Below are 11,376 nucleotides of genomic sequence, written 5' to 3'. Positions count from 1 at the left end.
CGCTATGTTGGATGAAATGGTCGGAAAATCGATAAAACCGGAAAATTTTCCCCGGAACTGCGCACTTTTCCGTGCGCCGAAGCACCCACTCACTCTCTCTCTCCTGGGCAGTTTCTAGCAACCCTTCGGGGCGCACAATGGCGAATGTTTTGATATCGTGCAGTTGTGTGGTGATTCCTCTGATTCTCTGCTAAAAAGTGGTTTTCCAATTTGCTGTGGATGCCAAAATTGTGCTCAGAACCTTCCTCTGTGCCCCAGTGTTCTGTGACGCTGCCCAATTATGCCGGGAAGTCGCATGGTAAGTGGAAAATGTCAAGGAGACTCCGCGTGAGGCTGGGAAAAGTCACCCCTTACCCTCATTGATTCCACCAGCCGCCGAAACAGCCCAACACCCACGGCCATTTTTTCTGCGTGGCGGAAAAGTCACCGATTTTCCCTATTTTCCAATCGAATTTTCCTGATATTTTTGCCAAAAAAAGACGGAATTGTTAAACAAGACAAAATTGTCAGATTTTTAAGAATAATGAGGATATTTATTGGAAATTCTGAAAAAAAACGGAAGTTAAAAAAAGCGCCTGCTTTGACGACAAAAATAATTTTTCTTTGATTTCCATTCAAATATTTCCAGTGAGTTATATTGGTCCCTTTGAATATCTTTAATTTGCAAAAAGTCATTGAATATTTGGAGAATAAAACAGATTGATACCTCAAGGAAATTCATTTCCATATGGAATTTTCCACGAGGAAAAGACGAAGAAAAGTGCATAATGGGCATAAATTTAAAATGGTGCTGGATAATTGATTGATATTCTTCCTGGGGGTTTATAGCATAACAAAAAAATAATTTATTCACTGTGCAGAAGATTTTTGGAAAAGTTTACAAATTGAAAATGTAGAACGGTTGAGCGTAATAAATCAAAGATATAGAGTTGAATATCAAAGTATACGAAGTGCATAAATAATTTAGAGAGCTTGGTTCAAAACTCCATTTAGTTTAGCAGATAAATTTATTTGCAATATCGGTATGGTTCAAGTTTGATTTATACCAATTCTATGATCAATTATTATCATTGGTGTACATTTAATTTTTTTTAAAAAGGAAACAATAAATTTACAAAGTAGCGAATTTTATGTACGTAACATTGTTTAACCAAGTTCTGGGTAAAATCAATATTGACTTGAATAATTCATTAATTATAAATTGTTCAACGAAATATATTTAATCAATATTTCTGAATAATATCAAACAAATCGGGGCAACAAATTAAAAATATTTTGCAATATTGCGTAAAATATACATGATTCAGATTTTATTGTAATTGCTTTTTTAACGTTTTTTGTGCGTATTACTTATGCCAAATAGGGTATGTGTGCCAAATTTCGGCATAGTTGCATATAAGCACCGAAGTCCTAAGTTTGAAATGCAATATTTTTAATTCATATGATATTTTTTGTTACTTCCTTTTGCGGGAGGGTTGTTTGGAACCTTGAAGACTGGTTTATCATCTTTGTTTTCTTTAAATCACTTCCTAACATATTGAAGAATTAATAAAAATATGGACATTGCTTTGGGTAGTATTCCGGCCACTTTGAGAGAAATTCTGGCCACCTTTTGTAACGCAACGGATAAAAAATTTCAAAACGTCAAGCGGAACGAGTTTAATATTTAGTTTAATACGTTTATATGACCCACAAGCCCTGAGATCCTCCGTGTAATTTGTCCTGAAGACCTGAAGAGTAGCATCTTAAATTTACTCGCAGATTCCCGTAGCAATTTGCCCTTTCTGAACTCTTCCAAGGCCTTTTCTACATCATCTTTTTCATAGAAGCGATGGTTTTTTTCTCTGGACATTTTAGAACTCAGAAATTGAAAAACAAAACATAAAATGAATAAGAAATTTAGCAAAGCAAAAGATATTGCCGGAATAGGCAACACTACCTCACCGAAGAGACGCTCACAAAGTATGTACTTTTTTACGCGAAATACAAGATCCAGCTGGGAAATTTTACCCGAAATTTAAAGATTAATTCATTATTAGCATAAACAGAAACAATCTTTGATCAAAACTAATCAATTTTCATGAAAAACACCGAAGGAAAACCTTTTGCACTTCACTACAAATCGTAAGACTGTTAGAAACACAATTGTCACATTTTTGTGAGACTCTTTTCACACTGAGTTTTTACAACGCAATTTAAATTCAAATTATATCTAAAATTTAACAGTCTTTGTGTTAATACATCCTAAAATGAATAAATATTTGAAAGCAAAATGAATTCATTGACTATTCGAAGATAACATACATAATTTTAATTAATTTATTTTCATGGGCGAAATTACACTCAAAGTGGCCGAAATTAGAAGCTGGCCGAAATTTGGCACACTTCACCTATTTAGATTATTAAAAATAAGACGTTAAAAGGGATGGTAAGGGCAGAATCACATTGACAATAAAATGCTCGCCGTAGTCTCACCGTATTTCGTTAATTTACGCATTTTCATTGCAACTTACGCAAATTCTCGATTACCGTATTACCTTATCTTATACTCTGTGGCACTAGGGGAAAATAATATAAGAAAATTGAAGAAATAAAACGAAAATGCGATAAACGGTGAGTAAAACAAACTGTACGATTAATTTTTCTTACAGTTTGTTTTACTCACCGTTTATCGCATTTTCTTCTAACACGGGATATGGATATTGTAAAAATGATTATCTTTTTAATGAATACATCTCAATACCATTAACTCTTTAAGGACGATTGTGGAACACCGGTGTCCCATAAAGAAAATAATTTTTCCTGACTACCTAAAGTTATTAGGTGAGATTCTTAACAATCTCACCTACTATAATCCTAACAAAATTTCATGTCGTCCGATCGACCTCAAATTTGGCCAAAATGTGTTTCGCCACTTCCTGATTCCGAATATATATGTGGCTAAGTTACGTTCCCGGCCGGCCGCTCTTTGGAGCTTAATAGCTCCTAAACTAAAAAAGATATCGACTTGCGGTTTTCGGCAAAGGTTATATATCGGGTGAAAATTGCAACTTGGTGCATAGACCCCCCACCCCCCACCCCTCCTTCCGCCATTTTGAAGACCCCCCTTTTTTTGTTTTCTCAATAGCTCCGCCCCTATGGCATTCAGCGGACTCAAATTTTAGTATGTTATAGCTGGGCCTTAGAGCTTTCCATCAATACCAAACTTAAGGTCCCCCGACCCCCCTGACCCGAGCTATAAGGGTCCAAAAAAAATTTCTTAAAATGGCCATAACTCCGGTTCTAATTGTCAGAATTTAAAAAGTGAGGGCTTTTTGGAAAGCTCTCGTGAAATGCCACTTCTCCTTCTAACATCGCAAGTTCATAAAACCACCGCTAGGGGCGCTTTTTTTAAAAAGAAAATTTTTAAATCTTAAAAGTTAAATAACTCAAAAATTCCATTGTGCATCGGGCTGAAAATTTAGTATGTTGTAGCCGTTGATTATACCTATCAAACAAAAAAAACCTTAAGTCGATCCATAACCCCTGACCCGAGCTATAAGGGGTCAAAGTTCGAACATTGACCGGCCTCTATCTCCGGTTCTAATTAACATAGCGACCTAAATTTTACCTTTTTGGTTTCGTCTCGATGAGCACTTTCAGATGGAAGTTCAAAAAGTCACCACAGGTGGCGCTGTGATAGCGTCAAAATTCATCGAAATTCAAAGTCACTTTTCTCATAAACGGCATTGTGCAAGTTAATGAAATTTTAGTATGTTGTAGTCCAGTCTAGGACGTTTCCAAAATGGTGCGTATGTGCGCTGTGGTTTCAATAGAACCGGAGATATGAGGGGTCAAAGTTCACGAAATTCAAAAAATCATATCTCCGGTTCTATGTGACCGATTTTGATGAATGAGAGCTTAAACGAAAGATCTCACCAAATGCTACAACTTTCTAGAATATTTGAACTTCGTGGGACCAACACCAGGGGCGCCACAGTCGAAAAACCAATTTCAATATCACATAACCTCAATTATCTCGACTGTCGCTGAACCGATTTTGATGATTACTTCAACATAATTGTAGAGCACATTTGTCTCTACATTTCGTCCATACATCATTTTCCGCTCAGACTACGCTATCACTCCGATTTTGCCGTTTAAGTGTGAAAAAATTGATTTTTCCAATAATAACGCTTTGAAATCACTCAGATGCCAATTTGACTGCCTCTACCCCACCAAGACACTTAAAATAGAGTTTTAAATGGAAAGTCCCACAAAATACAACAATTCTTTGATATAGTTGAAGTTCAACAAATGACTACTTGGGGCACACTGGATGAAAAAACGAGTTAAGAAACAAAAAACCTCGCTTATCTTGGCTTCTGAGTAATCGATGAGTTCAAGTTCTACGGCAAAATTATAGAGAACATTCTGGTCTACATTTCACCCATATATCACTTTTCTGTCAGTTCATCCAAATTCGTGACATTTTGGTTCAAATACAAAACTTGTATAATTTCACGAATTTGATTCAAGATAACTGAATGGCGTCTCCCTACTTCAGCATCAAATCGAATTTGCATGCACTCCGAGTTAGCTCACGTTAAGAATCTCACCTACATAAGCCGGTTAGGATTATCTGTCCCTTTTTTTCTTATGTCTGTACATAATTGTAAAGTAGAAGGTTGAAGGAATCTAGAATATTTTTTGCAAGTATCTAGCTATTTGCTATGTAGGGGAAAGTGCCCATGCTTGATACTGTAAAATGATGTCCAAGGTTTGTGATTTTTTTTTCTGATTACCACACAAACCGAAGAGATTCTTCCACTATGACAAAAATATGTCACTTATTCGGTTCATAATCCCATCTCAAATAGTTTTTGGAAATCCTTAGATTTTCCTCAAGAACGAAATGGAAATTAAGTGGCGATTTTTATACAAGTTGGGTCCAGGGCCTTCTTTTATAGCTAATAATTTATTCGACAATTCGTAAGCCCATTTTCACTGTAAAAATTTCACCGAATACAAAAAATTGCACACAAATATTTAGACGGAACTCTAATCTATCTGCTTAAATCGTTTGTAAGACTGGTTATTAGTTTTAAAATCACTTTTATGTAATTTCCCTAAGCTGTATTTTTATGACATTAGGGCACTAGCGAAAACCACTTTTTCCACTTTTAGTCCATGAAAATGTCACTCTGCAAACTTAAAATTCAGGCAACAGGGTTGAAGTCTATGTCAATTGTTGATAAAATTGTAGGATTACAATAGGTATGATTATGAAAGAATCACATCTAATGATACAGTTGCCACATTTAAATTATCATTCATGAACCCTTCTTAAAATATAGGATGGACACAGGTAAAATTTATGAATTTGTCACCACTTTAAAAAACAGTGTCACCAAGTAAAAATATTTTTACATAAATATTAATACTGATGAACCCTCTATGTGCCTATGATAGTAGTTTTCCTGAACAGCGACATTAATTAAGAAATACTTATGAAATATCATGTATTGAAATTACAGTTTTGGGCCTATTTTTGATTTTTGCTTCCTGAAACTAGGAAAAAAGAGCTAGGATCCTAATTTTTTTAGAAAATGTGAGGCTTAGGACCAGCTATTAAAATATATTGCTATGAGTCATAACTATTGATTAACATAGGAAAAAAATAGTTATTATTAAGCTTGGATCATATCGATCATATCAAGCATGGGTACTTTCCCATATATAAGTTCAAAAATGGCGAATTTTTAAATTCTCAAATTCATTATTGATTTTATTTATTTTTTATACTTCCAATTTTTTTAAGCAAAACCCTTTTGGCAATAAAAACTACAATACTAATACGTAATATTTTTCATTAAAGCGAAAAATATTATTCATTGGTATTGTCGGAAAAATTACTTAATGTTTGGGCTATTTTTGTCCCTATCGTTCATAGAAGTACAAAGTACACAGATTCAGACTCTGTTGGACTTTCCAACGTTAGATGTAAGACTTATCATTGATTATGTTTCTCTGTTTAATTTTTATTGTTGATTTTCAGTCCGTAAAAAGTGTCTGGTCGTTAAAGAGTTAATAATAATTACTTTACTAAGTTCAGCATGATACGGACGTTTGGTACGTCTGGTCAGTGTTTCACATACAGTGCTGGACAAAATTGGTTTGGATAAAGCACTTAGTATCTCAAGATCTAATTTAAATTTTGACTGAAACTTTTTTTCTTAGAGAGCTCTCTATTATAAAGCTGCAAATTGACCCTTATTAGGATTTTTTAGGAAAAGGACTATTATTTTTGTAGAACCTTTTAAAAAAGGATGCATTGGTACAATTTTGTCACTTGTACCCAAACGCTACTTTTTGTTCTAAAATTTTATTTTATGAACTATTTACGTAAATAGGAATTGAATATAATGACTTCTGGCTGTTATTAATGCAATTTACTTTACATGATCAGTTCCGGAATTTTTTCACTTATAACCTAAGTAATGGTGTATTTGAGATCAGACTACGTATCTAAGCTTAATCCAGCGGTATGATTATAAAATCTAGACTTCAATCAAAGTTTATGACCATTTATTGCTGTATTTGGGTGAAAAGATCGCTTTCGGCAAGGTCTAAATGATTGGCTAGCTTTTAAAACTTTGCCAAAATTTGGACGTTAGGGGAAAGCGCGCTACCTCCGGACGAATTGTGTTATAAGCGAATTTGGCCCATTATAATATTATATTTTAATAGCTGTCCAATGCCTCAAATTTTCAGAAAAGAGCAATGGGTGAAATCCATAAGGAACATAGAGAAAAAATTGAATTGTGCGACCGCAGTATATGCAGCAAGGCAATTTCACCACTTTTTGATCAAAAATATCTTAACTCAAGATTTAATCGAAGTCCTACAAAAAATATTCTGGATTTCGACATCTGTGTAGTTTGTAATCATCCACAAAAATTAATTTTTTATCGGTTAATAATAAGTTAAAAAAATATTTTTTCCCAAAGAATCCATACTTTTCTTTGGGTACTCAGATTCCCAAAAGAAAGGAAAAGTTAAAGGGATAGCCCGAATTAGGAGGCCCATAGTGAGCTGTCGTTGCTAATAAGTTTTTCACTGAACCACTTTGTTAAGGCAGTCCCTACTCGAAAAAAATGTCTTGTTAAATGAACAAATGGATTTTATTGAAATTTTGTCAAAAGGATGTTATTTACGAATTTGACAAAACTTTTTCTTTGCATTTAGAAAATTTGAAATTTGCCCCCGGTAACTTTTCTTATTGTGTCTATACCGTAGAAGCAATTTTCGAAAAAAAGCCTTTTTTAAAAAAAATCTGATGTTTCTGCCTACAAGGATAGAGGAAATTTTCTTTTAAAATAAATTGCTCCTAGTATGTAGAGGCCTTAAGAGACATTAACCATTAAGCTCATTCATGATACACGCTAAAATAAATTAATCTATAAACGAATTTTCAGATGAAATGTTAGTAAGGCTATGACTAAGTGGACTAAGTGCACCAAAGCAATTTTAAATGAATAGTGAATAAAAACTTTATTATCACATTAAATGTGAGTTTTCTGATGGCACCCTTGAGGACCTATTAAGCTTTAGAGAGGGTTCAGTGCAATAAAAGAAGCACTAAAAATTAGCAGTTAAATACTTACATTTTTCCATCAAAAAAATCAAATTTCAGCAATACTTCATTTAGAATTTTAAAATCAGTAAATTTTTTATGTATATGTTTGGGAAAGGGGACATAATGAAGTTTTCATTTTTAACTAGCTTAACTAGGCTTAACCACAACCATCATAGAATGTAATAATATAAATTATACCCGTTTTTTGTAAAGATTTAGATTTTTTTACTGACCAAAGTTTGATCTGCTCAAATTTAAATTTTTACTATATTACGAATTGTTTTGTTTCATCAAGTTTCATTTTTTGCTAATAAATGATAAAGACTAGTAAGAATAGTTGAGAAATAATAAAAAAGGATATTACACAGTGCAATCATGATATAAAAAATGCCGCACTACAAAAATGTTATAAAAAGTCAGCTAAAGCCTTTTTCTTTAGGTTTAAGTGACATATTTAGCATCAATGGGCTTCAGTGTATCAAGCGAAACAATATTTGGTTTCTCCAGTTTAAAATTTCGTCTGGAAAACTGGTGGCAATTAGTACCCAAAAAGTGGCTATATCTACCCAGGCCGGGGCGCTACATGTGCCAATGTGTCATACTTTTTTCATTATCCTATCTAGAAAAAGTCAAGGATTTTAGAGCTTTGAACTACACTGTTTCATATAGCCAATATCCTAATGCTACTTATGAAACATAAAAATATTAGACAAACCTTATCATTTTTTCACAAATCATGCGCGAAAAAACAGCCTCATTTACTGGCTAAAAGTACCCCGGTCTCTCCTACCCTGTGTTTGGTGGTGCCCCAGTTTCCCCTATTCATGTGTACTAAAATTCCAAAATATGAACGTTCTGTCTAAAATTTCCAGCACATTGATTGAATGGGTCAACCCTCTAACGGTGTTTTCTTTAATATGCGAAAAAAAGATCTAAAACAATGTTTTCTAGGATAATTATGATCCAATAAAATCGAAAAAACCATCCATTCTTCATTATCTCTTTTAGTTTAGGCGCTAGGTGAGAAAATATAAAATTTTTTTTGAAACTCTGCTTCTAAAATTCAGATTTTTAGCTTTTTCAATTTTTTTAAATAAAATAAACAAAGTAGAATGACATATCTTTCAGTAAAAAATAAATTTATTTTAGTCAGATAACTTTAAATCGGCATTTTTATGGAAATTGGAAATGAGTTTTTTTGCACAAATATTTTTTGTTGCTTTTTCTCTGACCTGTCACACAAAACTGGGAATAGCAACAAAACTAAGAGTCAAAATGAGTTCAAACTTTCAAGAGATGTTTATAAGACTATTACCGAGGACACTATAGCACTTTTAAATAAATAAAACCTTTATTGTCGCTGTAAAAGTGATTTTTGTGAAGACCGCCTGGAGGCGATCTTACCTGTTAGTAGAGGGTTAAGAAGGTATATATTAAACATTAAAGTTCTTGGAGGATGCAGCAATTTTCAGGAGACCTTTTAAAGAAAAATAGGAAGTGTGCTCTATTGTCAAGGAAGCACTCTCGTGAAATAATCATGCTTTATTTTTCCTGAAAATCCATTTTGTGATGATATGCGCTTATGTTCCCGCCTAATTCAATATTCAAGTTTAAATTTCCCTCGCAAATTGATAGTGTTGCATTCCACTCTACTTTGTGCTTTTTTGCTGTGTATCTTGAAAGGCTGAGAATCCATTAATACGCTCAATATAGGGAAAATGCAAGTACTTTCTTTTCCAGACATTGGAAGTTGCAACGTGGAAATATGGGAGGAAAATGAGGGTGGGAAAAATGATAAATTATCGATATCTACCGGTTTTGCAGGTAAACAGTTTCTTTTGTTTCCCTGCGAATCAATGGTGAGTTTGAATATGGTAACCCCAAAATCAGCGCGATGTGTGTTGAAATTCACCACAGTCTTTCAGTGTGTTTTGTATCGTGTTGGTGTGCGGAGTGTTTTCCTTGCATCTCTGGACGCATTATCAGTTTTCCCGGGTGTTTTTGTCGGAGTTTCCTAACCACCTTTTTGCAAAAGTGTTTGGAGGTGTTCAGTGGTCAGATTAGGTGATTTTGAGGACAGTTCAGGGAGACGACAGTGGATTAAAGAGAGGTCTGGGAGAGTTTGACCGTGGAACAAGGTGAGAAACTGGTTTGGCGTGGGTGGTTTTGGTGGTGGCGGCAGATTGTGTGAGGCGCATCGAAAAGTGGGTGCCCTCCTCTTTTTTTTCTCATTGGTCTCCATCTCTCCCATCATTCTGTTTCTCTGTCTGGGCAAATTCCAATTTTTGCCATCACTTCTACCACCCACAAATTCCCATTCGATATATTCTGGGAAAATTTCTCATGCAACCAGGAAAAATCATCCCCTTTCTCTATTGGAATTTTTCCTCACTGCCCAAAATGAGCATCAAGAGCAGGGGAGTTTTTTTACTGTCCTTGCTTGACTAGGGGAATTGGGTGTGGGTTCTCATGATGTGGGCTTTTAGAGAAGGACGGGAGGTGGAGGAGTTGGTAAAAAAAAGAAGAAAAAAAAAGGAGTCTCGATGATCAAACACCCAAAAAATTCTTGGAGTTTCTGTTTTCGCCCTCTTTTTCGTCCCATCCTTCGTTTCGGCTGAACAGACAAAAAGCCACACAGCATATTCAACACCCCACAGCATTAATTTCTCAAAGAGCGGGTGAGGATGAGTGGGAGAGAGACGGAGAAACACCCATCCGGGCCCTCGATCGCAAGCCAAAGGCACCCTCCCTTTGTTCCAGCCAGACCCGAGATCCAGTCTCAGGGAATGTATAGTGCTCTTACAAGGCCTCCACACACACGAGGTAGTCTAATGAGATAGTGTGCAGTGGGATGGATTGCCAGGCTGGAGGTCTGTAGAGTGGGCAGAAGAAGGTGGCACTGAAAGGGGTTTCTCACTTCAACCCAGGCGGTCCTACACTAACGTAATGGGATTATAGCTTTTAAATTTTTGGCATTCTTCCTCTCTAGGAAGGTGAAATCGTGGGGATGGGTATCCAGGCTATTTGGGAGTTGAAGGGTAAAAGTTCACACCAAGATGAATCATGAATCACATTCCACAGGATAGAGACTAAAATTCCTCAAAATCCAATAATTGAATAGTTCTGCATATTTCTTCATTGCAAAATATTCATTCATTCATTTTCAACCGCTTATCCCTATTGGGGTCGCGGGCCCATGACATCCAATCTAGCAGCCCACGCCTGTCGGTCCTCCGCCACTTCAGGAAGATGTTCGAAGGAAGAAGGAAGATGTTGCAAAATAATAAATGCAATATCTTATCAATATAGAATACTCAAATCTTTATTATTCAAAGTTTTCAAAAAGGGGTGACAAAGCGTTCCATACTTTACGGAATGTTCGAACTCGTAACTTAGTTGCTGTAACTCAAGAGTACCTTCACATTACTTACCCCACTTACCGGTTCTAACCCTATTTGAACCAATTTATATTAAATCATTCAAAAGATACTCCAAAATAGCTTAGAAGTAAAAGAATTGATTTTCGAACATGAATTCCTTATAGGTTCATAACCGATTGAAACCGATTCACACTTGTCAGAAAATCCAAGACCTTTCCAACTAGCCTAAATATAAAGCCATTTGGTTGAAAAATATGCTTTCTAGAACATTTTTGACCTTTGACCTTGAAAATCCGTTATTAGGGGAATGATTCAACGGAATTTCCGTAGGGTGGACTCATCACTTATAGCCTCTACACACTAAAGAAATTTATGTCC

General features: G+C 35.2%; 1 protein-coding gene across 5 annotated transcripts in view; it reads left to right on the top strand.

The window, feature by feature from the left end:
- The first annotated feature begins 109 nt into the window (after positions 1-109).
- The window catches only part of LOC129803195 (protein charlatan), a 45,835-nt gene continuing 34,568 nt past the window's right edge, over positions 110-11,376 (top strand). Inside the window, exon 1 of one of the 5 annotated variants that reach the window (XM_055849600.1) lies at positions 110-298. The gene's annotated coding sequence lies outside the window, so the exon portion shown is untranslated. Of the gene's footprint in view, positions 299-9,533; positions 9,757-11,376 lie in introns of those variants that run through there. The other 4 variants (XM_055849596.1, XM_055849602.1, XM_055849597.1 and 1 more) reach the window with 4 other exon arrangements.

This window comes from Phlebotomus papatasi, chromosome 2 (assembly GCF_024763615.1).
Source record: "Phlebotomus papatasi isolate M1 chromosome 2, Ppap_2.1, whole genome shotgun sequence".
Taxonomy (NCBI): domain Eukaryota; kingdom Metazoa; phylum Arthropoda; class Insecta; order Diptera; family Psychodidae; genus Phlebotomus; species Phlebotomus papatasi.
Note: the sequence above shows the minus strand (reverse complement) of the source record. Positions and strands in the feature narration are given on the sequence as shown.